The following is a 24,602-nucleotide window of genomic DNA, read 5'->3' as shown; positions in this document are numbered from 1 at the left end:
ACTCACATACTCCACATGATCTTAGCTACCAACTAAAACAAGGTCAACTCCATATGTAAACACACAACCTAGTGCATCAACACATGATAGCACTTACAACAAAGAAGAAGCTACACAAGTTTGCTACTTCACTTGCTAGCTTCACCTAGGATAAACTACTAGGTAGCACCACCATGCACACACCATATGTCAAGCTTCTCCATATGTAAATGGCCTCACACACACATGCAATTCTCACAAGCCACACACTACATCACCTAACATAGAAATAACAGCAAGAAAATAAAATAGAAACAAGATGCCATGACCACCTATGGGTATAACAGGAACTACAAAGCAAAGATGAATCAATATAGCAGCAAAGAGAAAACAAAAAAAAAGAAAAAAAAAGGAACTTCCTAGGATTCGATCCCAGTACTCCCTTTTTTAACCCAGAGCACCAATACCACTCCACTGATCACCATGCACTCGACAGAGGAGGGGTACATGGCGAGATAACCTCTCTGCTGCTGGTACTACTTACGAACATGAAATAAAACCAAAAAAAATAGGGGCGGTGCACCACCGGGGACTCGAACCCTGCACCTCTCGTTGACCAACAGGAGTCACTACCACTGCGCTACTGCAACTACATCTGACAGAGGAAGGACCTGAAGCGAGAAATACCAAGACCATCGCTGTCTCTGCTCCACAACTGCGCGCCGGCGACAGAGAAGACGCCGTGGCGAGCAACTGCTGCCGCTGCGCCGCTCGAGGGCGACCTGCCGAAGTGGGATGGCGCTACGAGGGGGAGGAAGAACCCTACTACCACTACCAACTACAAGCCTCTCCTGCAGAGAACACCATGCACACAAGCTGAAGAAGCTACAACTTTGCTCGACGGAACTGCACGACGACAGGGAGTTCGTCGGCGTCCTATTGCTGCAGCAGCTACCGGAGGAACCGAAGCAACCCGAGGAGATGGATCCCCTGCTACTATCTACGCACAGCCGTGGGGCTACCTCGTCTACATCGACACGAACGGCGGAAGTCTACTCTGCCTGCGCCAACTAGCAGAGAAACAACTACACGTACAGCCTGCCGGTGCAACTCCGGCAAGCCTCGAGCAGGAGGCTCGGCGCCACTTCCGAAGAGGAAACGAGGAGGGGGAGAGGCACGGTCTTTCTCACCTTGCGTCGAGAGGAGAGGCGCCCGACGTGGAAGAAGAAGAAGTGCGCCTACTGCTGCAGGTAAAAGCCGCTGGCCGAGGAAGAAGGTGCTTGTCGGGGACGTCGAGGAAGAAGCCCCGGCTCCGGCTCCGCGCGAAAATGGAACCCCTCCTGGGTCCTCTTGCTTGCACAGCTACGGGGAGGCGATGAGGTGGCCGCTACGCCGGCGACGAGCTCGACCCAGTGCTGGTCATGGCGTTGGGGACGACGAGAGTCTCACTGGCGGCGCTGGAGGGAGAGGACGAGGGAGAGGAGGAACCCTAGAGTGGTGGGGAGGCTGAGGGCTCCTTATAACGTCTCGGGGGGGGGCGAGCTCGGAGCTGCAAGATCGCCTCCTGGACTGCTTGCTGCGCGAAGGGGTATGGGCCTGGGAGGAGTTGCAGCGAGAGAAAGAGAGGAATGGGCCGCCATGGGGAGAAAACCCACCTTAGGCGCCACATAAGGCAGAAAAACATCCTAAGCTATTTCCTGCTCTTGGAAATAACAAAGAGAAAAAGAAAAGCCCAAGATAACCTAGAAGTGCTAAAATAAAATTGACACTTGCATTGGACATGTAAAATCTAAACCCAATTAATAAAAATAGAAACAAGGGTTTAGGAGCACGTAAATATTTTACAAAACAGAATTTACTTGGTCTGTTTTGTAATTTTATGCCCCTCAAAACATGTTTTAAAAATAGCAAACACACCTCTCCATACCCCACACATAACCTGTTAAACCATGGGCATTTTTTTTAAAGAGGAAAAAGGAGAAGGGAATATTGACATAGGAGAATTAGAGAGGAGGGGTGGAGATGGTTTGAAACCTAAGACCTTACTATCACATGCACCACTCCACTCAAGCCACACAAGCATGAAATCACAAGACACATGACCACAAGATTAAAAGCACCACATGGAATCATATGACCACATGCACCAACACCTAACACATGAAATGATATGATATGCATGCAAACAAGGGAAGAAATAAAAGGACACATGAAATCATCCAAGCATAGGACACTCTCATATCAATGACAAGGTGGTCCCACATGAAGTAGGTCCAAAAAGGGTAGGTTTTACACTTGGGGCATTACATAGACGCCGGAGCAGACGGAGCGGCTGCGGCTGTCTTTCCTTTCTTACGAGGCGGAGGAGAAGGGCGACGCGCCGGAGGAGCCGGAGCGACGGCGGGTCTCTTCCGCCCTTATTGACGAGGCGGAGAAGGAGGAGGCAGCTGGCTGCTCGGGCGCGCCGGCGCAGGCGGAGAAGGAGGCGGAGTGCCGCCACGCGCCGGAGAAGGAGGCTGAGTGCCGTGATCACTCGCCGGAGGAGGCGGAGTTCCCTGACTCGACGGAGGAGGAGGAGGAGGCGGAGGTGTCCAGTTCGGAAGGTTGATGAGCTCCTTCCGCCATAGGCATGGAGTCTTCAGAGAAGAACCCAGCCAAATCTCCCCTTCACCCGTAGGGTGGTCAAGCTCAAGGTCCTCAAATTCGTCTGTTATTTGATCCACCATCACCCTAGCATATCCTTCTGGAATCGGCTGGCCGTGGTAGGTTGAGCCAGGTTCATTAGGTATAACAGAGCCAACAGCTGCCTTGACTTTCAATGTCATCCATCGCGTCATAAGTTGGCAATGTTGAGACTCTGTGATAGCATCCACGGGGTAGCCCGTGAAGACAGGCTCCAGCTGCTGAGTCTGCTCGATGGAAGCCATGCTGCTTCTCCGCTGAGATGGTGTGGTAGCTTCAGGGGAAGCTTCGGCAGGTCGTTTGCTGTGATCTGCTTCTCGTTCCTCTAGCCCTTGTACCCTTTCGTGCAGCGCCTGCAGTTGGCTATGCTCCACTTTCTTCCTCCTCTCCTGGGTTTTGTAACCCCCTGCGTCCGGAAACCCAACATTCCACGAAAGGGAGCCTGGCGTACCTCGTGTCCGTCCAGGGTGCTCAGGATTCCCGAGGGCCATTGTGAGCTCGTCCTTCTCTCTGTCTCGAACGAACGTCCCTTCTGTGTTGCGGCGATATAGTGCTGAAGCTTCCTGACGGGTATTCGCAGTTGCTCTTCCGTCCAAACGCACTTCCCTGATACAGGGTCCAAGGTTCCGCCAACCCCGAAGAACCAAGTCCGGCAACGGTCTGGCCATCTCAATGTCTCTGGTTCGACCCCTTTAGCAATCAGCTCATTCTCAGCCTTGTCCCACAAAGGTCGGGCTTTGAGGTAACCACCTGACCCCGTGCGATGGTGATGCTTATTCTTCGCAGCATTTTTCTTGTTTGTCGCCGACATCTTCTTACTCTTTTCCGATGTCTTGTGGGCCACAAATGCGGGCCATTGATCTCTAACCTTCTCAAACCGACCGGTTAATTATGGTGTCTCTTCTTTGTCGACAAACATTTCAGCTCATTCTTCCACCTCCTGAATAGTTCTGCCATCTTCTTAAGAGCATGAGACTTGATCAATTCCTCTTTAACTGGCTTCTGTGGATCCTCCTCTGGCGGTAGGGTGAAATTTGCCTTAAGCGTTGTCCAAAGATCTTCTTTCTGCATATCGGAGACATAAGATGTCGGCACCTCAGGGTCTTACTTCTTTGGCTTTAACCATTGCTGGATACTGATCGGGATCTTGTCCCTAACAAGAACCCCGCACTGAGCACGAAATGCATCCCTTGTCCGGATGGGTTCAATCGGCTTGCCATCGCGCGCAATTGCTGAGATCTCAAACCTTTCATCCGAGCGCAACTTTTTCTTCGGGCCTCGTTTCTTTAACGAAGTTGAGCTCGATCCGGAGGTCTAGAGAAAAAAGAAGAAAGACGAGAGTTAATTAATATGTGTACATATGAAAACAACGAATGCATCAATTAACTAGTCAGCACGGGCTTAACTAATATATATATACCTGGCCGGACTCGGTTCGGTCACCGGAGCCGTCATCAATGTCTTCTTCTTGTACCTCCATTGGGTCACCGGAGCCATCATGAACATAGCCTTCTTCTTGTACCGGCATTAATGGGTCACCGGAGCCATCATTAACATAGCCCTCTTCTTCACCCGGTCCTTCCTGACCATCGGTGTCGTAGAGAAACGATGCAACGACATCACTTCCTTGTGCGATTATCTCCCCCAACATCGATTCTGTTGCTTCGTCTCGGGAGTGATCCATAGTTTCTGCAAATATTTACAACATGTCAATTATTATTCAAACATGGTACAGATGGATATATATTAGTGGCAAACGTAGAACTAGCTAGCTAATCACAATAAGGAATCATGTTAGTGGCCTCGACGCTGCTTCTCTAGGGTTTGGGGTGGCCTAGACAACACTTCAAGGGTTTGGGGTGGCCTCGACACAACGCTTCAAGGGGTTGGGGTGGCCTCGACACAACGCTTCAAGGGTTTGGGGTGGCCTCGACGACAACGCTCTTTTAACTTGGTAAATTTGGCCTCGAGAGAGTTTGTCGGGTAGGGGCGCGGCGGGAGGGGGTAGGAGACCAACATAGTTTTTTCTGTAGGGTTTGGGTGTCCTCGAGAGTTTTGGTCGAGCGAAAGGGCCGAGGGGGGTGCTCCCGTGGTATAAGTTATCACGGTCGAGAGTGGGTATATATATCGACCGCCCCTCATGTCGAAGTTATTCGGGAGGGGGTTATATCGACAACGACGTGACATACATATACATGAGAAAATAATGTTATCGGGGAGGGGGTATATCGGTACCCCCTCTCGTGTTGAAGTTCGATCGGGAGGGGGTATATCGACAACGACATACCCGGTAAAAAATAACAAGACAAAAGAAGAAACAAAAATAGGAGAAGAAGAAAGGAATAGAAGAGAAGCAATCGAAGAAAAAAAAGAAGAAGAAAAAAGGAGAAGAAGAAAGGAATAGAAGAGAAGTAACTTCTCTTCTATTCCTTTCTTCTTCTCCTCTTCTTTTTCTTCTTTTTTCCTCTTCTTATTTATTTCTCCTCTTCTTCCTCTCCTCTTCTTCTCCTTTCTTCCTCTTCTTATTTTCCTTTTTCTCCTCTCATTCTTTTTCTTCTTCTTCCTTTAATTTTTTCTAAAAATTAAACTAACCTAAAATGTACTAAATCTAACTTTTGCATATATGAACATATATACACAAAGAACATAAAAACATATATACATTTTTATAAAAAGCTAAAACATCATATTCTATAAAAAAATCATATACATATAATCTAAAAAAACATCATATTCTATAAAAAAATCATCTTATATATGAACAAAAACAATTATCACATATATTAAAAAAACAGGGGAGGGCGCCGCCGGACCAAGGTGAGGAGGGGCAAGGGCGCGGGGTTGGGGCAGGGCGGCGAGCGGCGACGGCGACGGCGTCAAAGCAGGGCCGGGGCAGGGCCGGGGCGACGCGTGTCGGGGCAGGGCGGCGAGCGGCGCGATGGCGATGGCATCGGGGCAGGGCGGCGAGCGGCGACGGCGTCGGGCGAGGGCGCGGGCGACGGCGTCGAGGCAGGGCTCAGCGGCGACGGCGACGAGGAGCAGCGTGGGGGCGTCGGGGCGGAGAAGAAGTGATTTTTGCAGAAACTGCTAGGTGTTTCTTATATACCCAAGGCATTGGTACCGGATCGTGGCACCAACCGGCACCAATGCCCACCCTTTAGTCCCGGTTGGTGCCACCAACCGGGACCAAAGGCCGCCGCTTCCCGCCCTTTGGGCTGCTGAAAACTGACCTTTGGTCCCGGTTGGTGGCACCAACCGGGACTAAAGGTTGGGCATTGGTACCGGTTGGTGCCACGAACCGGTACCAATGCACCCCCTTTAGTCCCGGTTGGTGCCACCAACCGGGACCAAAGGCCCCTGTACTGCCCACGTCGCGGCCAAAGTTTAGTCCCACCTCGCTAGTTGAGAGGGGCCCGCAGTGGTTTATAAGCCCCACTGTCGCACCCCTCTCGAGCTCCTCTCCACTGCAGGCTTACGGGCCTACTTGCTACTGCTTTGCCTGATGGGCCTTCTGGGCCTACTGCGGGCCTGAATCCTGGCCCAAAGATGGGTTTCTAGTCGTATTTAGGCCGTGGTGGCCGAGTTGGTGGCGAATTTTTTATTTTTACCTAGTTTTTTTGGTTTTCTTTTTTGATTTATTTATTTTGTTTTGTTTCTACTTACAACAAAATACTTATTTATTTTATTTTATTTTGTTTATATTTACTTATTAATTTTGTTTTATGATAATACTTTTTGCTATTAAAGTTTCAAACAAAAAAATTCTTTATGAAAATTCTTTTTTGCTTTTAATGATTTTGAACAGAAAATAATTTGATAATTTTAGTTGCATGAATTTTATATAATTTTAGTTTCAATAATACTAGAAGTTGCTTATAATGTTTTGAACAGAAAATACTTTGATAATTTCATTTTCAAAAATTTTATTTATGTTATTAAAGTTTTTTTTGTTTCTACTTATCTATTTTATTAAAGTTTATATTATTTTGTTTAAAATTACTTATTTATTTTATTTTATTTTGTTTCTGACTTAAACTGGATGCACTTCGTGTACAAAACGGACAATCTCTTTCGAAGTATCAGGGTTTCATACGGAAACTCGGTTGTTACAAAATGATTTAATTTTTTGAACTTATTTGAACTCCATAGTTTTTCTGTGTTCAAAATGCACCATTCAAAGCCACATCATCAATTTACAACCCTTTCTGACTTCATTTGTTATTTTTCATGCATTTACTGATTATTTTGAGCTATAAGACCATGAAATTGAAAAGCATTTGAAATGAACTCTGAAAAGGTTCCAAGTTGGCATGGTATCATCATTTCACCCACATAGCATATGCAAGAAAGTAGAGAGGCTTACGGCAAAAACTGGATGCACTTCGTGTACAAAACAGACAATCTCCTTCGAAGTATTAGGGTTTCATACGGAAACTCGTCTCTTACAAAGGGATTTCAATTTTGTTGAACTTATTTGAACCCCCCCTTGTTTTTCTGTGTTCAAAATGCACCATTCAAAATGCAAAGGGATTTCATTTTTGTTGAAATTATTTGAACCCCCTTGTTTTCTATGTTCAAAATGCACCATTCAAAGCCACATCATCAATTTACAACCCTTTCTTACTTCATTTGTTATTTTTCATGCATTTACTGATTATTTTGAGCTATAAGACCATGAAATGGAAAAGCATTTGAAATGAACTCTGAAAAGGTGCCAAGTTGGCATGGTATCATCATTTCACCCACATAGCATGTGCAAGAAAGTAGAGAGGCTTACGGCAAAAACTGGATGCACTTCGTGTACAAAACAGACAATCTCCTTCGAAGTATCAGGGTTTCATACGGAAACTCGTCTGTTACAAAGCGATTTCAATTTTTTTGAACTTATTTGAACCCCCTTGTTTTTCTGTGTTCAAAATGCACCATTCAAAGCCACATCATCAATTTGCAACCCTTTCTGGCTTCATTTGTTATTTTTCATGCATTTACTGATTATTTTGAGCTATAAGACCATGCAATTGAAAATCATTTGAAATGAACTGTGAAAAGGTTCCAAGTTGGCATGGTATCATCATTTCACCCACATAGCATGTGCAAGAAAGTAGAGAGGCTTACGGCAAAAACTGGATGCACTTCGTGTACAAAACAGACAATCTCCTTCGAAGTATCACGGTTTCATACGGAAACTCGTCTCTTGCAAAGGGATTTCATTTTTGTTGAAATTATTTGAACCCCCTTGTTTTCTATGTTCAAAATGCACCATTCAAAGCCACATCATCAATTTACAACCCTTTCTTACTTCATTTGTTATTTTTCATGCATTTACTGATTATTTTGAGCTATAAGACCATGAAATGGAAAAGCATTTGAAATGAACTCTGAAAAGGTTCCAAGTTGGCATGGTATCATCATTTCACCCACATAGCATGTGCAAGAAAGTAGAGAGGCTTACGGCGAAAACTGGATGCACTTCGTGTACAAAACAGACAATCTCCTTCGAAGTATTAGGGTTTCATACGGAAACTCGTCTGTTACAAAGGGATTTCAATTTTTTTGAACTTATTTGAACCCCCCCTTGTTTTTCTGTGTTCAAAATGCACCATTCAAAATGCAAAGGGATTTCATTTTTGTTGAAATTATTTGAACCCCCTTGTTTTCTATGTTCAAAATGCACCATTCAAAGCCACATCATCAATTTACAACCCTTTCTTACTTCATTTGTTATTTTTCATGCATTTACTGATTATTTTGAGCTATAAGACCATGAAATGGAAAAGCATTTGAAATGAACTCTGAAAAGGTGCCAAGTTGGCATGGTATCATCATTTCACCCACATAGCATGTGCAAGAAAGTAGAGAGGCTTACGGCAAAAACTGGATGCACTTCGTGTACAAAACAGACAATCTCCTTCGAAGTATCAGGGTTTCATACGGAAACTCGTCTGTTACAAAGCGATTTCAATTTTTTTGAACTTATTTGAACCCCCTTGTTTTTCTGTGTTCAAAATGCACCATTCAAAGCCACATCATCAATTTGCAACCCTTTCTGGCTTCATTTGTTATTTTTCATGCATTTACTGATTATTTTGAGCTATAAGACCATGCAATTGAAAATCATTTGAAATGAACTGTGAAAAGGTTCCAAGTTGGCATGGTATCATCATTTCACCCACATAGCATGTGCAAGAAAGTAGAGAGGCTTACGGCAAAAACTGGATGCACTTCGTGTACAAAACAGACAATCTCCTTCGAAGTATCACGGTTTCATACGGAAACTCGTCTCTTGCAAAGGGATTTCATTTTTGTTGAAATTATTTGAACCCCCTTGTTTTCTATGTTCAAAATGCACCATTCAAAGCCACATCATCAATTTACAACCCTTTCTTACTTCATTTGTTATTTTTCATGCATTTACTGATTATTTTGAGCTATAAGACCATGAAATGGAAAAGCATTTGAAATGAACTCTGAAAAGGTTCCAAGTTGGCATGGTATCATCATTTCACCCACATAGCATGTGCAAGAAAGTAGAGAGGCTTACGGCGAAAACTGGATGCACTTCGTGTACAAAACAGACAATCTCCTTCGAAGTATCAGGGTTTCATACGGAAACTCGTCTGTTACAAAGGGATTTCAATTTTTTTGAACTTATTTGAACCCCCTTGTTTTTCTGTGTTCAAAATGCACCATTCAAAGCCACATCATCAATTTGCAACCCTTTCTGGCTTCATTTGTTATTTTTCATGCATTTACTGATTATTTTGAGCTATAAGACCATGCAATTGAAAATCATTTGAAATGAACTGTGAAAAGGTTCCAAGTTGGCATGGTATCATCATTTCACCCACATAGCATGTGCAAGAAAGTAGAGAGGCTTACGGCAAAAACTGGATGCACTTCGTGTACAAAACAGACAATCTCCTTCGAAGTATTAGGGTTTCATACGGAAACTCGTCTCTTACAAAGGGATTTCAATTTTGTTGAACTTACTTGAACCCCCCCTTGTTTTTCTGTGTTCAAAATGCACCATTCAAAGCCACATCATCAATTTACAACCCTTTCTGACTTCATTTGTTTTTTTTCATGCATTTACTGATTATTTTAAGCTATGAGACCATGAAATCGAAAAGCATTTGAAATGAACTCTGAAAAGGTTCCAAGTTGGCATGGTATCATCATTTCACCCACATAGCATGTGCAAGAAAGTAGAGAGGCTTACGGCAAAAACTGGATGCACTTCGTGTACAAAACGGACAATCTCTTTCGAAGTATCAGGGTTTCATACGAAAACTCGTCTGTTACAAAGAGATTTCAATTTTTTTGAACTTATTTGAACTCCCTTGTTTTGCTGTGTTCAAAATGAACCATTCACGACCATGAAGTTGAAAAGCATTCGAAATGAGCTCTGAAACCAAAGTACATACATAGTTCTCCAGAGCATTAAAATCAAAGTACATACATAGTTCTCATTGAACAACATATAGCTCTCTAGAGCATCTAATTAAACCATACATTGTAATTATGTAAAAATTTCAATGCAAAAACAAATGCGATCATAACCGCAACCAAGGTAACAACTGATCCAACTGCATAATGATACCAAGCCTTGGTATGAATGGCATATTTTCTAATCTTTTTAATCTCCAACCGCTTTGCATCCATCTTGATCTTGTGATCATCGACGACATCCGCAACATGCAACTCCAATATCATCTTCTCCTTCTCAATTTTTCTTATTTTTTTCCTTCAAGTAATTGTTTTCTTCTTCAACTAAATTTAACCTCTCGACAATAGGGTCGGTTGGAATTTCCAGTTCAACAACCTCCTAGATAAATAAAATCTATGTCACATTGGTTGGCATAATTGTCATAAACAATAAATGAACCAAATAGTTATGAAAAGATAATATATACCACATCTGAATCATAGACAGGACGAGGGCCGACGGGGGCGGATACCAAAACCATCGCACTATATAATAACAAGGAATAATAAAAGTAAGAAAACTAGACAAGTATCTATCTGAAGTCAGATTTTTTTTTCTTTCAGAAAGAAGATAAGAACAAGAGGCTCACCACGGTGGTGCCGGCGACGAGATCGGCGCGGGTGATCGACGGCGATGAAGACGGGACGGGGACGGGGCGTGACGGACCGCTAAATCTAGACAAATCTCGTTGAAAATGGAGCTCGGAGGTCGAGTTTCGAGAGGAGAAATCTTAACTAGTGTGGCTCGAGCATTTCATCGAACACCTCATGTGCATAGGAGGTGAACTAGAGCACCCAAATGCCCTCCCCTCGTCGGCTTGACAAAAATAGAGCACTGTGGAGTGCTCTGCCGCGGCGGTGGGTATATGTAGGCAAGTTATTTGTCCCGGTTCGTGGCATGAACCGGGACTAAAGCCAACCCTTCTGTCCTGGTTCAAGCCACGAACCGGGACCAATGGTTGTGGGCCAGCAGCGAGGACCATTGGTCCCGGTTCGTGGCTCGAATCGGGACAAATGGTTCCAAACGAACCGGGACCAATGCCCACGATGCCCCGGCCGCCCCCCTGGGCTCACGAACCGTGTGTAATACCCCCCATTGGTCCCGGTTCTTGAAGAACCGGGACTAATGGGCTGGCCAGGGCCGAACGGTAGCCCTGTTTTCTACTAGTGTCATCACGGAGCTGGAGTTGATATACCCTTCGGCAATTTCACATTCAGCCCCTCCGTCGACACGAGTATCACATGCAAGACTCTTGGCTCTTTCAGGGGATATGCCAAGATCCACGTTGACGACGCTATGCTCCGAGATCGCAGGGGCTCGGCTGCAGCTGTTTGTCGGGATGATGCTCGGAATTACTTAGACATATCTGCTTTGGTGATAGCGGAGTCACGGATCCAGGCATGTTGGAAGCAATCGCGTGCACAGAAGGCCTAGCACTGGCCGAAGATCTCTTTTTAGGTAACCTTGTCATCTCCTCTGATTGCAAGCAAGTGGTCAGCGAAATACTCAAAAGCAGCCAAGGGACTATGGTTCGGTGATCACGGAAATAAAATTTCGAGCATCTAGTTTTACTCGCAATTTTATTTTTGAAAGCCACACCATCAATGATGAGGCTCATAGCCTAGCTAAGCACTCTCTTAATCTCAATTTAGGACGCCACATTTGATTGGCTAATTCTCATGATCCGACTTATATGCCACACAATATGGATTATCATCAACAAATCTTAGCTTTATATCTAAAAAAACGTAAAGCGAGAAATAGTCGGTCCCAAAAAGAAATTGGACTCCTCGTACTGATCGTCCACTACGAGCACACCTGACCTATTAGCGGTTCCATGGTGGGATTGAAGCACAGTTTAACATAGCTTTCATCCTGTTTGAGGAAGGTTCTGCAACCTTCCGTTATTTTTTCTCTCTACTTTTTTCCCGTGTCGGCTTTCAGTCTGTTATTTTGTTCTTTGTCTTTTTTCTCTTTGGTGGGCCTTTTACCATTTTTCAGTAATTAAAAAATGTTCGAAAATTTCAATTTTTCTTTGAGTCTCTGAAAAAAGAAATTTTAAATATTTCACATATCCAGAAATATTTGAGAATTCAAAATTACTTGTTTAGTTGTTCTGCATTTCAGAATTTCATCACAATCTCAACTATTAATTTGAATGCATGAATGATTTTCATTTTTTGAACATTGTTTCCAATTTTTGTAGTATTTTATCAAATTCTGCACATTTTTTAGTCCATGAAAAAAACTTGAATTCAGGGTGAATATTTTCTGAATTCATGAAGTTTTTGTTTGAGAACAATTTTCAGAATCAACAAACATATTTTGTTTCGGAAGTTTTTTCATATTCCTGGATATTTTTTCAATTCATGAACTTATTTCGTTTTTGCAAACATTTTTCGGAATTAGCAAAATATATCCATTTAGGAAACAACTTCGAATTCATGGACATTTTATGAATTTGTGAACATTTTCTTGTTTTCATGATTATTTTTCAATATGATTTTTTTTCAAATTAACGAGCATGTTTTAAACTAAAATAAATCTGTGTAATAAAGCCAGCCTTGTTAAAATAAATAGGTATAAAAAAGCTGCGATCATGGGAAACGTGTGGCATGCTTGGCTGGTCCATCTAGCAACGTTGAGAGCGATATATCCCTTTTGCGCGGGGCATAGTTGGAATATTATTTTAATCAGGTGGTCACTAGAAAGATGAAATTGCTTTTGTGTTTCATTAATTAGTTTGAAATGCCATAGTTAGTTCTTGCAGAGGCGGTATATATTTTTGTTCGTTTGCTTGGTGAGTTGTGATGGGTGTCCCTGATTGCGGCATTGTCTCGGACTAGTGGCAGGGACGCGCCCAGGCGCGTCTCTTGGGACAGGATTGGGCGCACTAATCTAGCTAATGTATTTGTTAACGTGTACATGTGTATTTTAGTGAAAGAGAGGCAGTCTAGAGAGTGATACTGGTTAAAAAATATAACAAATGCATTGTTAGTCTTAGCCTTGTATTATACAGAACACACAGAAGTCAGAACTTGTGCTTTGTACATAGCCAAAATAAGCGTACACTAAAGTTACATGGGACTGAAATAAGCTTACTCGCATGATATTTGGAGAATCTGTTTGACAACAATCCTAAGTTGTGCTTGACAACACTATCTGGATGTTGTAATTTTGACCAATGCACATAAAATAGTTTGACATGTGTATCACTGCATCTCCCTCTTGGTATGCAAGAAAACAAAGAGCAGAAAATAATTTGGCATCCACCTACTGCTTCGTTGATGACAATGTTTCATCCTTCACGATGATGGTGAGCAGAATCTAATGACACTCTTCTACACACACAAAGTCGCTAGTTGTGGCTCCAGCGCATACACGCTTACCTTGACCATGACCTCCATGGCGTCGAAGATGAACCAAACCAACCACCGCTCTTCTGCACGGCCGTGTCCCTGTCCGCTCCTCTTCTGGCTACCCCCGCCGTGCTTCTAGGAGAGTCATCTAAAGTGTACGCAGAGCAGAAAATTACTTCTCGAGACAAACACTTCATTTCTAAAATGCAACAAGCAAGCATATTGAAAAACTAATACAAGAAACATTTTCAGTACCCAATAACATGATTAATTAACTCAATGTTGAGTTCTTTCAATCTTATGAAATCAGAAGAACACAATAAATATACCAGGTGAATAGGCTCTATGGTTACATAGAGCCACATATGTGTTTGTGCGTATTAATCTTCCTGGGGCAATTGTTAATGTGCGTATGCAGTCCAAATGAGCGTCATTTAAAAAAAGAATACATGCAATAGAACTGCAGCAGAAGAGCATTCAATCATAAAGCTGAAGAGGCAGAGCTAGCTAATAGGTCTATATTAACAGAGAGGTGACAGTCTTACTGAGCAATGTAATGTAGTAGCAGTTACAGGATCAGTAAAAATTATTACTGGTAATATACATTCCATAGACATTATTACACAGAAGTGATTTCAAGAGGAAAATCCACACATCATTTGTGTTATGTAGGAATCTCCAGTTCTACTACTAAATCTAAGCACCCAAGAATATACATGGTACAAAATGGTGCTATATTTAAACTATTTTTGTGGAATGTGAACCCCCAAATTGACGGGATCGACAAGGCAGAGTATGCACAGACTTCTACTCGCACGGAAACATAGGGTTGTAAATGCTCAATAACCCACACGAAGCCCGACACATCGAAAAGATGGTGAGCAATGATCAGACAAGTGCAGTGATCAGATGGAGAGAGGAGAGTTTAAACAGATCCATAATTTCTATTCACGTGAGTATATATGGCTCTCTTTCTTTCTGTACTTAAAAATTACAGTAGTTCATAAGAATGTGTAGAAACTTATCTTCATATAACAAATAGATTAGGCAAAAGTGAACACTCACTTCAACTACGTGGAATTATAGCTAAGATAATGCATATCAGCGTATTGTCTCTACTTCTTTTGGGGAATCTCTAATGTGCAAATATATGAAATCAGTATGCATAGAAGTAATATCTTTATTTCAAGAGTAAAATATTTTATTCCTCCTAATCTTCCTATCTTGAACTCTACAAAGAGATACCATCCATGCTGCCTCTCGGTTCGCTGTAAGGAATCAATTAACTGAACACATAAGGGATGAAATGCTAGCTCATATCTGCTTGAGGTATAAGACAGAAGGTCTCAAAGACTGAAACAAAAGGAAACATTGGATAGTATGTCCAAGGCAATTCGTTTAATCATAGCTTGCCATTTATTCGCCGTTGTCCTAGGAAAATCTATCTTTTCAATGGTGTTTCCTTACTTGCAGGCTCCAATTGGCATGAATAAAAATAGTTACTTATTGTAGAGCAACTGTAAAATAGTGCAAACTGAATATCATCAAAGGCTGGAAGGTAATACGTTATCGTCTACATAGGTTACCACAACGGAAGCAGAGTACTACCCACCAAGAGAAACTTTAATCCAGAATGAAACACCTACAGATGTCTACATGTTAGTTTCAGGAGTAGTGGTTAGTCCAACTATAAATTTGATGATTGTCAAGGTACCTACAGATGTTTACATATTAATTATGATTATCCCTGTGACTGTGAGTGAATGAAGTTTAATTATGACTTTGTATGAATGAAGCCCATGATTCACATCTCAGCAATGGCCCTAGACCTAGTTTATGCAGCGATTGCAAGAACATCAAGGTAAGATTGGCCATGAGAAAAGGAAAGAAGGGGAGGAAAAAACAGTGTATACTTGATGAGCGTCCCTCCTTTGCTGATGAGCGCGCCGCAGCAGGTGTCGGGCACCACCCTAACGTCATAATCGATCAACGGGTAGAGGATCTTCTAGGAAGTTAAGTGAACACACGCATTTTCTAGGAAGTTTATCGGTGTTATTGGATCAGATCTTATAATTACATAACAACTCTTAGTAAGCAAGTCGCAGCTCGATCCATACAAGAGATGCAAACTGTGCAAACTTTACATCAGTCTAATAAAAGAACGATAATAAAGCTTAGCAACAAGAAATAATATGATTAAATCCTAGAAAGAGGTTAACTTGAGCATCATTTTTTTATTTCACATGTTTATTTAAAAAAATATTGCTCAGGTGTCGCCTTCTTGATGCATATACACTGCACGACCGGAACAACACGATCAAAAAAATTCCATCAAAACAGAGTATAGTTTGCGATTGTAAGATGCACAGATCAAATTGGATTACTGGATGAGAATAAATTTAAAAAATAGATCAAACTAAAAAAATACATATCTTATGCTTGTAAGAAAAATAGAGAAGTAGACTGAATAAATCATGTGATGCCCTAAAATCACTAATCCACTTTCCTAAAAAAATTAGAAGAGGTTCTTGGGTTCCCTGTGTAGAAGTGCCTCCATATTTGGTGAACTGAATCCCTAATTAGATTGTATAGCACCGAAAAATCCTACCCATCCAAGTAATACATAGGTCTGAAACAAAAGAAAGCACATCATCAAAGTCCCCATAAACTCTAGGATGTAATTTCTCATTAGATCTCAAACAGTAATAGCATAAAACATACAAATCCGCGGACCTACTCCCTTTTTGCACCTTGCATACCTTCAATCAGCTTAAAATTATTGGATTGCAGCTTTCTCCGGTAGGCAAGCTGAGATTGGAACCATCTCCTCCCTGCCAAAACAATAAACTATGTTTACATTTTACTCAACTATGTGGCCAAATTCAGATAAAATAGACTGTAATAACCATATTGGAGTACAGCAAAGAACATGTTATCAAAGAAGAGCATAGCTGAACCTTGTTTTTCTAAAAGAGTTCCTCGACCAAGGATCTATCTCCATCATTTAGACCTTCCTGATGCAGACCTATTCCAAACTGAGGCATGTGTCTCAAATTGCTATCAGTGACTTGTGAAAGAATCATGTGTGGAGAGTTATCTGCCATACTGAAGAACTGCCTTGGTTCCTCATCGAATGTTGCAAGCTGCAATATAGGGTACAACACGTACGTATAAGATAGTGACCAGCTATAAATTTTCTTAGCGACAGAAAAACAGAGCAGCATTCTACCTGGATGGGATCAAGATAAAAATGAAAAATAAAGAAAGAAAGACAAGAATCACATAATAGGAAACTAAAACGTGTGTGTGAGAGAGAGAGAGGAGCACCTATGGTAGCCATCTCTTTACGCCACCCATAAGCACCCTGGGGTAGCCATCTGTTAATGCACCCATGAGCACCTAGCTTGACCTTCTTGTCGCTGCTGGTTTTGGCATCGGAGTGAGGGGATGAAGAACAGGACGTCTCCGACGGAAGTCATCGAAGGGGGGTCGTAGCTTGTCCAAGCCAAGTGCCGCCATCTCTCCCTCCCCCCTTCCCCTATGTTGGCATGCTCCCTGCCAGTTTCCTGTTCGGAGGCTCGTTGACTGCCGTCTCCGACAGCCCCCACCAACGCGATGAAGGATGGGGTGGTGGCTACAGGAGAATCACGAAAGAGGAGGGAGGAGGCGGCGGCAAGAGGGAAGGGAGTCATGGGAAAACCTGGTTAGGTCATTCCCCATCTCGATCTCTTTTCTACCATGCTTGGTTTGTTTTTCTTTAGTGATACAGTAAAAAGGTGATGAGGTGGATAGCCCGAGCGTTGGCCCTGTCTTCCGCTCTTGGAGAGTGTAATGAGCATTTTTTTCTCACATGGTTTCGACTGAGCAGGTCCTTCAATGACGTTGGCACCATACACTGGTGTCTGCGGTACGGTCTTGGTTGATCTTCAGCAGGTAGTACATCCACCGCGTCATCATCGACTCGCTTACATCTTTCATCGTAAAACAAAAAACCTAAAATCTAAAAAGTGGCCGCCCACTAATTGGAGAGAACGGGCGGCCGCTCTCTCTCCGTGCGATCGTCGCCGCGATCCCTCCCCCGTGGGCCAGGTGGCACCTGGTCGGGACGCGGCTGGGACCCACATGTAAGTCACATAACTGCATAATAGGCGGCGGTTTTGAAATCCGAGCCCCCAAATCACTCACGAGCATCCTGCACTACAATTTCTCCCCTACTTTCGCTAGTATCTCCTGTGACCGCGACGGATCAGAGGGGATTCGCGGCGGACTTCTCAAATCGGCGGTTGTTCGATGCTTCTCCGCCGGGATTCATTGCTCCTCGCCGCCCTTGCAGGTACCACCTGGCTCTGTGTATCGTTGGATTCGATAAACTCGGCGGACGGGAGGCGTGGGGCTGCGAGTTGTGTGACGGCGGTGAGGGGAGGGGGGTTGCATTGGTCGCAGAGGAGATGGGAGAGGTGACAGTGGCGTGCCGGAGGCCGCGCCACTGTTGGATTGGAGGGGGTGGGGGTGGCAGACAGACAGTGCCTCTCTGTACCGCCCCTCTTCCTGCGTCTGCGGCATTGCCTCCGCGAGATCCGGCACCGGGAGGACGAGCGGAATGGGACGACCATAATGTTGCCTAAAACCGTGTATCCAGTTGCCATAGTTCATGTGTATGTTCATCCCCTTTTCAGGTGTCATGGTTGCTCACAATCAGCTATACAATTGCCTAGAACCATGGATCCACTTGCCCAATCCTCATGAACAGAAACATCACCAAGACCATAATTTGACTAATATGTAAACAAATTAGATACCTTTCAATAAAGATTATGTCATAGAGATGCATCAAGAATTCCATATCCTCTGGGTTGGATCCCTTGGTATAATCATAGATACTAGGCGAATGGTCATAGAGGGGGGAGCGGTGTGGAGCTGGTCATTGGGACATAACTAAAACCACAACGTGTTTTTACTCGATTAAGTTTATTTGTCACCCCCTCCACAAATGAACATGTGTATGTCCTTATCCCTTTTTAGGTGTCATAGTTGCCTACAATCAACCATAATGTTGCCTAAAACCGTGTATCTAGTTGCCCACAATCAAGCGTAAAGTTGTCTAAAATCATGTATCCAGCTGCCCACAATCAACCATAATGTTTCCTAAAACCGTGTATCCAGTTGCCCACAATCAAGCATAAAGTTGTCTAAAATCATGTATCCAGTTGCCCACAATCAACCATACAGTTGTCTAAAACCATGTATTCAGTTGCCCACAATCAAGCGTAAAGTTGTCTAAAATCATGTATCCAGTTGCCCACAATCAACCATACAGTTGTCTAAAACCATGTATCCAGTTGCCCAATCCTCGTAAACAGAAACTTTACCAAGACCATAATTTGGCTAATATGTCAAAGTTTTAGATAGCTTTCAATTAAGATTGTGTCATGGAGATGCATCAAGAATTTCATCTCCTCGGAGTTGGATCCCTTGGTATGATCGTAAATACTAGGCAAACAGGGGCGAAGCTACCTATATGGCGTGGTTTGGCCATCGTCATACCTAACCAGCTGTACAAATACTCGTATATATATACTATAATAGTAATACTGAATCATGCTATTGGGCTGTGGACGTGCTAATTACAGCAGAAGCCCATCCCTGGCTGAATCGCTGAAGCCCACAGCCCCACAGACGAGTACAGGACACGATTGATCAGATCACACGTTCTGCTAGCTAGGGCACGCCGCACGGAAGGGACATAGCCTGCACGAGCAGCTGGGCATCCGGCAAATCAGCCACCGAAGGCTGTGGGCGCGAAGCTGGCGACCGGCAAGGCGGCGAAGGGACTCCGCGAGTCTGCGATCCGCGAGGCGGCGGCCGGCGGCGACGAGCCCACGACTCGGCGAGTTCCAAGTATGCAGATTAACTACTTTCAGGTAGACTCCCAACCAGTACTGACTAGCACGCAGTTGCAGCAAACTGAAATACTGAAGGTGCTAGAGAAGACTTGGAATACAGTCTTTCTCGCTGATGACGCTAGACTTGAAATACAATCTTTCTCGCTCATGTTTTTCTGTATACAGTACAAATTGTCTGAGTAGTGTTCAAGTAGCAGCACCTTGATATATACAACACAAATTGTGTGAGTAGTGTTCAAGTTGCTAAGCTAATAGACATCTATGATGCAGATTTCTCCAATGATGATCGTAAGCGTATAAAAATTGAACTCGAGCTGTTCATCAACCATATGAAAAGACATGATGACTTTAGAGTTTGCCATGATCTTGCAACCCTAGCCAAAAAAAGTTTGAACTTGAAAAAATATTATGTTCCCTATGGTTTATCGCCTTATTGAGTTAGGGTTGCTTCTACCGGTGGTAACGACATCGGTTGAAAGGGCCTTCTCAGCAATGAAGATCATCAAGACCGATTTGCGCAGCAAGATGTCCAATGGTTGGCTTGATGACTTAATGGTGTGCTACATCGAGAGAGAGATATTTAAAGGAATTGATCTTGCTGAAATTAAGAAGGAATTTCAACATAAAGGTAGAAGAATGCCATTGCCACGTTCTATTTAAGGAAAATAAATCTTCATTATGGGTATGTATTCTTTCTAACTATGTTCACAATAATGTGGTTTATCTCATTATATCCTACTAGTTACTAATTTATGATTTATCTATGGTTTTTATGTTTTTAGGTCATATTTATGCTCGTCTAGGTAATATAGATGATACATTGGCAATCAATCATCCATGTAATCTTCATCAAATGAGGTATTTAGAAAGACAATACTTATGTTTTAATTTTGGTTGTATTTGTTGAACACCAATTAATATATATCTAGTATTTTATTGAACACTTCGATAGGTGAGTTGTACATGGTTTTTTCATTCATACATTCTGCCACACCTTAGAATTATTCCTGGCTTCGCCACTGTAGGCAAATGATCATAATGGGGGGAGCGGTGTGGAGCTGGTCATGGGGACATAACTAAAACCACTAAGTGTTTTTACTGGATTAAGTTTATTTGTCACCCCCTTCAAAAATAAACATGTGTATATTCTTATTCCTTTTTTTTAGTTGTCATTATTGCCTACAATCAACCATAATGTTGTCTAAAATCATGTATCCACTTTGCCCCAATTCAACCGTACAGTTGTCTAAAACCATGTATCTAGTTGGCCAAACCATACAGTTTTCTAAAACCATGTATCCAGTTGTTCAATCCTAATAAACAGAAGCATTACCAAGACTATAACTGATTAATTAAGTGCATTCACCCTATGGGTGATTTTGTGTTCACACGTATTCACTTTTTCTAATATGAGCAGAGCAAAGCATGCATGCATGCATGCACGTGCACGGTGCACGTTTCTGTTCACACATGTTCACCAAAGAATGATGAGTATACGGTGCTAGGAGTAGATGCACATGCATGCACGTAGAACCAGCAAGCTCGCTCGCCAGGTAAGAAATAATGCCACGGGAACGACAAAGTAACAACGCGCTATGGGTTTCCTAATCGGGATGAAGGGGACAGAAACTTTCCTAAACGGGTGGGCCGCCCGCTAGACGCGTCCAACAAAAAAACTAGCTCACGCCTTTGGTTTGGGCTCTGAATGGAATTTGTTGGACCTAGAGCAATGGTTCTCATGCAGATGCACGGACCAAACCAAACGTGATTTTAGGACATCTTCAAACGGAGCCCTCAAATTTCCTCCCGTAGACGGGACCAGTCTACACACACGGATGCGAAAGGACGACATCCAATGTTAGGCGCATATATTTTAACAAAAATTCGAATCAACCGAACGAAATCCATGCATACACCGCCGGATTTCATATGAACATGACGAATTTCATACAAATTAGACAAAAACGTTTATATTTTAAACATGTTTTAACTAAAAAGTTAAAACTATGTGCATGTACGATACAAAGCTCCAATCCTATGACACAGATACATTAAACTAGTCTATGACCCGCCGTGACGGATCCCTTTGTCTTCCTCATGTCTCATAGTATGCTCAATAGACTACCAGGAGCACCGAGGTATATTCCTCCCTCTTTTTCTATCTCCGGTTACGTTGATCGCCGGAGTGGCAAAGAGGATGCTTCAGCCGAGTGAAAGGGTTGCATCCGCTTCCGTAAAGCGCAGGTTCGTGCTTGTTTTTGGGACATGGAACGACGGTGGCCTCATTTAAATAGAGGACGGACGGGAGGAGCTCAGCGGCGTTGCGTTTAATATCGGCCCGGTCATGAGCGCACATGTGACGGAGTAGGTTTCTAGGCTTCCATGCGATTTTAATTAATACATTTGAACATGTCGAGAAGGCATGTTCAACCGAGCGTGCAGCGGGCGGCGGCGTCGGCCGACGGGCCGCTTCAATAACGGAGGCAGTGAGAGGTTGTGTGCGCCCTGACCCGCCTTCAATGGGGAGCAGCACGATCTACATCAACATAAATGTGGGTAGGTGGTGTTGGGGTGTTTTGATGGGTCAAGACGGTCAGAATCAAGTTTGGGATTGGTCCATACTCCCGCAAACCTTCCCCACATTTGTCTTTGGTTTATGAGAAAAAACGCGTCCGAACACCGCCGCGGACCGATGACTTTCACGGCCCGGACAACATGATCTAAACGGTTACGGAAAGATTGTGGGTCGGTAATTGGAGATGCACATATAGTTCTGAAAAATAATAATAAAACGTGATCTTCGAAAACAGTCTTGTGGAGATCCTCCTCCCTCCCTTCCCGCGACACGCCCGCGCGCACCGATGCGAAACACTAGCCGCCTCTCCCTTCGGCCCCGCCTCCCTCCTTTCCTCCCCGCCGCCGTCAGGCGCGCGCTCTTGAGCAAAGCCCGGTGGGCTCATCGGCGGCGGGGACCTTCTTTCCCCTCTTCTTGTGGGACTCCGGCACGGGGCAGACTCCTCGGGTGGCGGCGTTGTGCGGCCGTGAGGCGCAGTGGCGCGGCGACTGGCTGGCGGGGCGGCCGGGTGGCCGGCGTCCTGGGCCTCGAGCGCGACGGGGCGGCTGCGGTGCTCCCATCTTGGAGGTGGCGCACGGCCGGTATTTGTTGGATCCGGCTGGATCTAGCGTTGGGGTCGGTCGGCGGCTCCTGGCATAGGTGGGGTGTGCCCAGCGGCTCTGGCGCTTGGAGCTCGTCAGGCACGTGGGAAGGGCAGTGGTCGGGAGTGGCCATTGCTCCGGTCGTGGGCGGCGGCGCGGGGAGGTCCGTCATGGTCCCTCCCGATGTCGTGGAGGCTTAGCGATGACTCGACGGATCTGCCTACAGTGGCGGCCGACTTCTCTGACGTCGGCTCGTCTGCGTGTAGACCGTTTTGACCTTCGTCCCATTTCTGCGCCCCCAGGGCGCTACTTCCATCAAAGGCTGGCTCTCTCCCAGCAGCGATTCATCGCTCGCCTAGCGCCCCGTGTAGCAGGATCGAGCTCGTCTCACGCACGTGCACCAGGACCGAGCTTGTCTCGCACACGGTGTAGCAGGACTGACCTTGTCTCGTGCACGGTGCAGCAGGACCGACCTCGTCTCGCGCTCGATGCTGCAGGATGGGTCGATGGAGGCCAGCGGTGGCTGGCCTATCGGGTCTCAGCGCTGGGCTCTCCCAGGGGTGCGAAAGGTGGGACCTTTTTGCCTGTCTCTTTGGTGCGGTGCGTCAGGTTGCGTTGGAGGTGGGGGCAAGGTCTTGGATGTCGTAGCGGCGGTTCTGGTGGTGGTAGCACGGTGCTCTTGGGCAGAGTCATAGCTTGGTGCTGCCTGGTGGCCATGGCCGTGTGGGCGGCGTGGTAGCCGGGTCTGGCGTCCGGTGGTGGTGAGTGTTGGCCGGGGTGAAAACCTGATCCATCTTTGAACGGACCGGCGGCGCCGTAGCTCGTTCCCTTCTTGAAGGCATCGTCGCGGCTTTCATTACCCGTCGTGTTGCTACAAGGGACACTCTGATCCTCGGGTCGGGTGATGGCGACATTCGGATGTCGTAACCTTTGTGAAGGCACTGCCTTGAAGCACATGGTTCGCCATAGGCAGCTTCATCTCTTCACGGTGGCGTGTTCACGGTTCAAAACTTCGGTTGCTCTTGTAGTACTAGGGGTAGTGTTGTTGCGCTCAGCGTCTATGTATCCTGCCTTAGATGTGTGCGTGTGTTGTGGTGACATAAGTTTGTATAGAATGATCAATATTGGTTGCTTTATTTATAAATCCGGACAGAAGTTTATTTTAGGTAAAACAGTCTTGTATATAGTATCTTGACAGTACATGGCAGCTTAGCTCGTGGATAAGATAAAACAATAGAAAAATGCATGCATCACGACCACTGTCAAGGGACATTGCTACAGTGTATTAACTGTCAGTATTAGTTAATGGTTCCGTATAGGTACGTCAATCGTATGTAGAGTTAATTGTTGCATTTGCTACGAGCTCCTAACACTAGTGGGACATGGCCTATAGTCCCGGCCCGTAAGAGGCTTTAGTTCCGGTTCAACAACCGGGACCAAAAGGGCGGGACTAAAGGCCTAACCTTTAGTTCCGACCCTGTTCTAAGCCGGAACCAAAGATGTTCCACGTGGGCGCCTCGGAGCGCCCTCAGAGGCAGGCCCTTTAGTCCCGGGTCTTTACACGGACCGGGACTAAAGAGTTTCAGATTTTGTTTATTTTTGGATTTTAGGGTTTTAGGGTTTAGGTGTTCGGGAGATTAACGTGATGCCTCGTTTGGTGTTCGGGAATTAGTTTTCATATAATTCTAAATAGAAATAATTATGCATATATATATATATAAGATTAACTTATCTTACAAGCGAGCATATATATACAATTATATGGAGATCTGAATTATCGGGACTAGAGCCCGTCTGTTTGATTACATGGACCAACATCAGTAATGGCCTCTAGCTACACTAAATCGTCCTTTGTCATCTATAGCTTCCGTCCTCAGAAAGGTCGCAAGCTCCTCTGCAACAGCAATCGCGCGTTGCTCTGGTAGGGACTTCTCCCTCATGGCCGTGTACTATATAAGAAGAGGAGATGAATATGAATATCAATCATGATAACAAAGAATGACGGGTAAAAATAGAGGTGTGAATGTTCATTGCTTA

This window comes from Hordeum vulgare, chromosome 2H (assembly GCF_904849725.1).
Source record: "Hordeum vulgare subsp. vulgare chromosome 2H, MorexV3_pseudomolecules_assembly, whole genome shotgun sequence".
NCBI lineage: Eukaryota > Viridiplantae > Streptophyta > Magnoliopsida > Poales > Poaceae > Hordeum > Hordeum vulgare.
Note: the sequence above shows the minus strand (reverse complement) of the source record.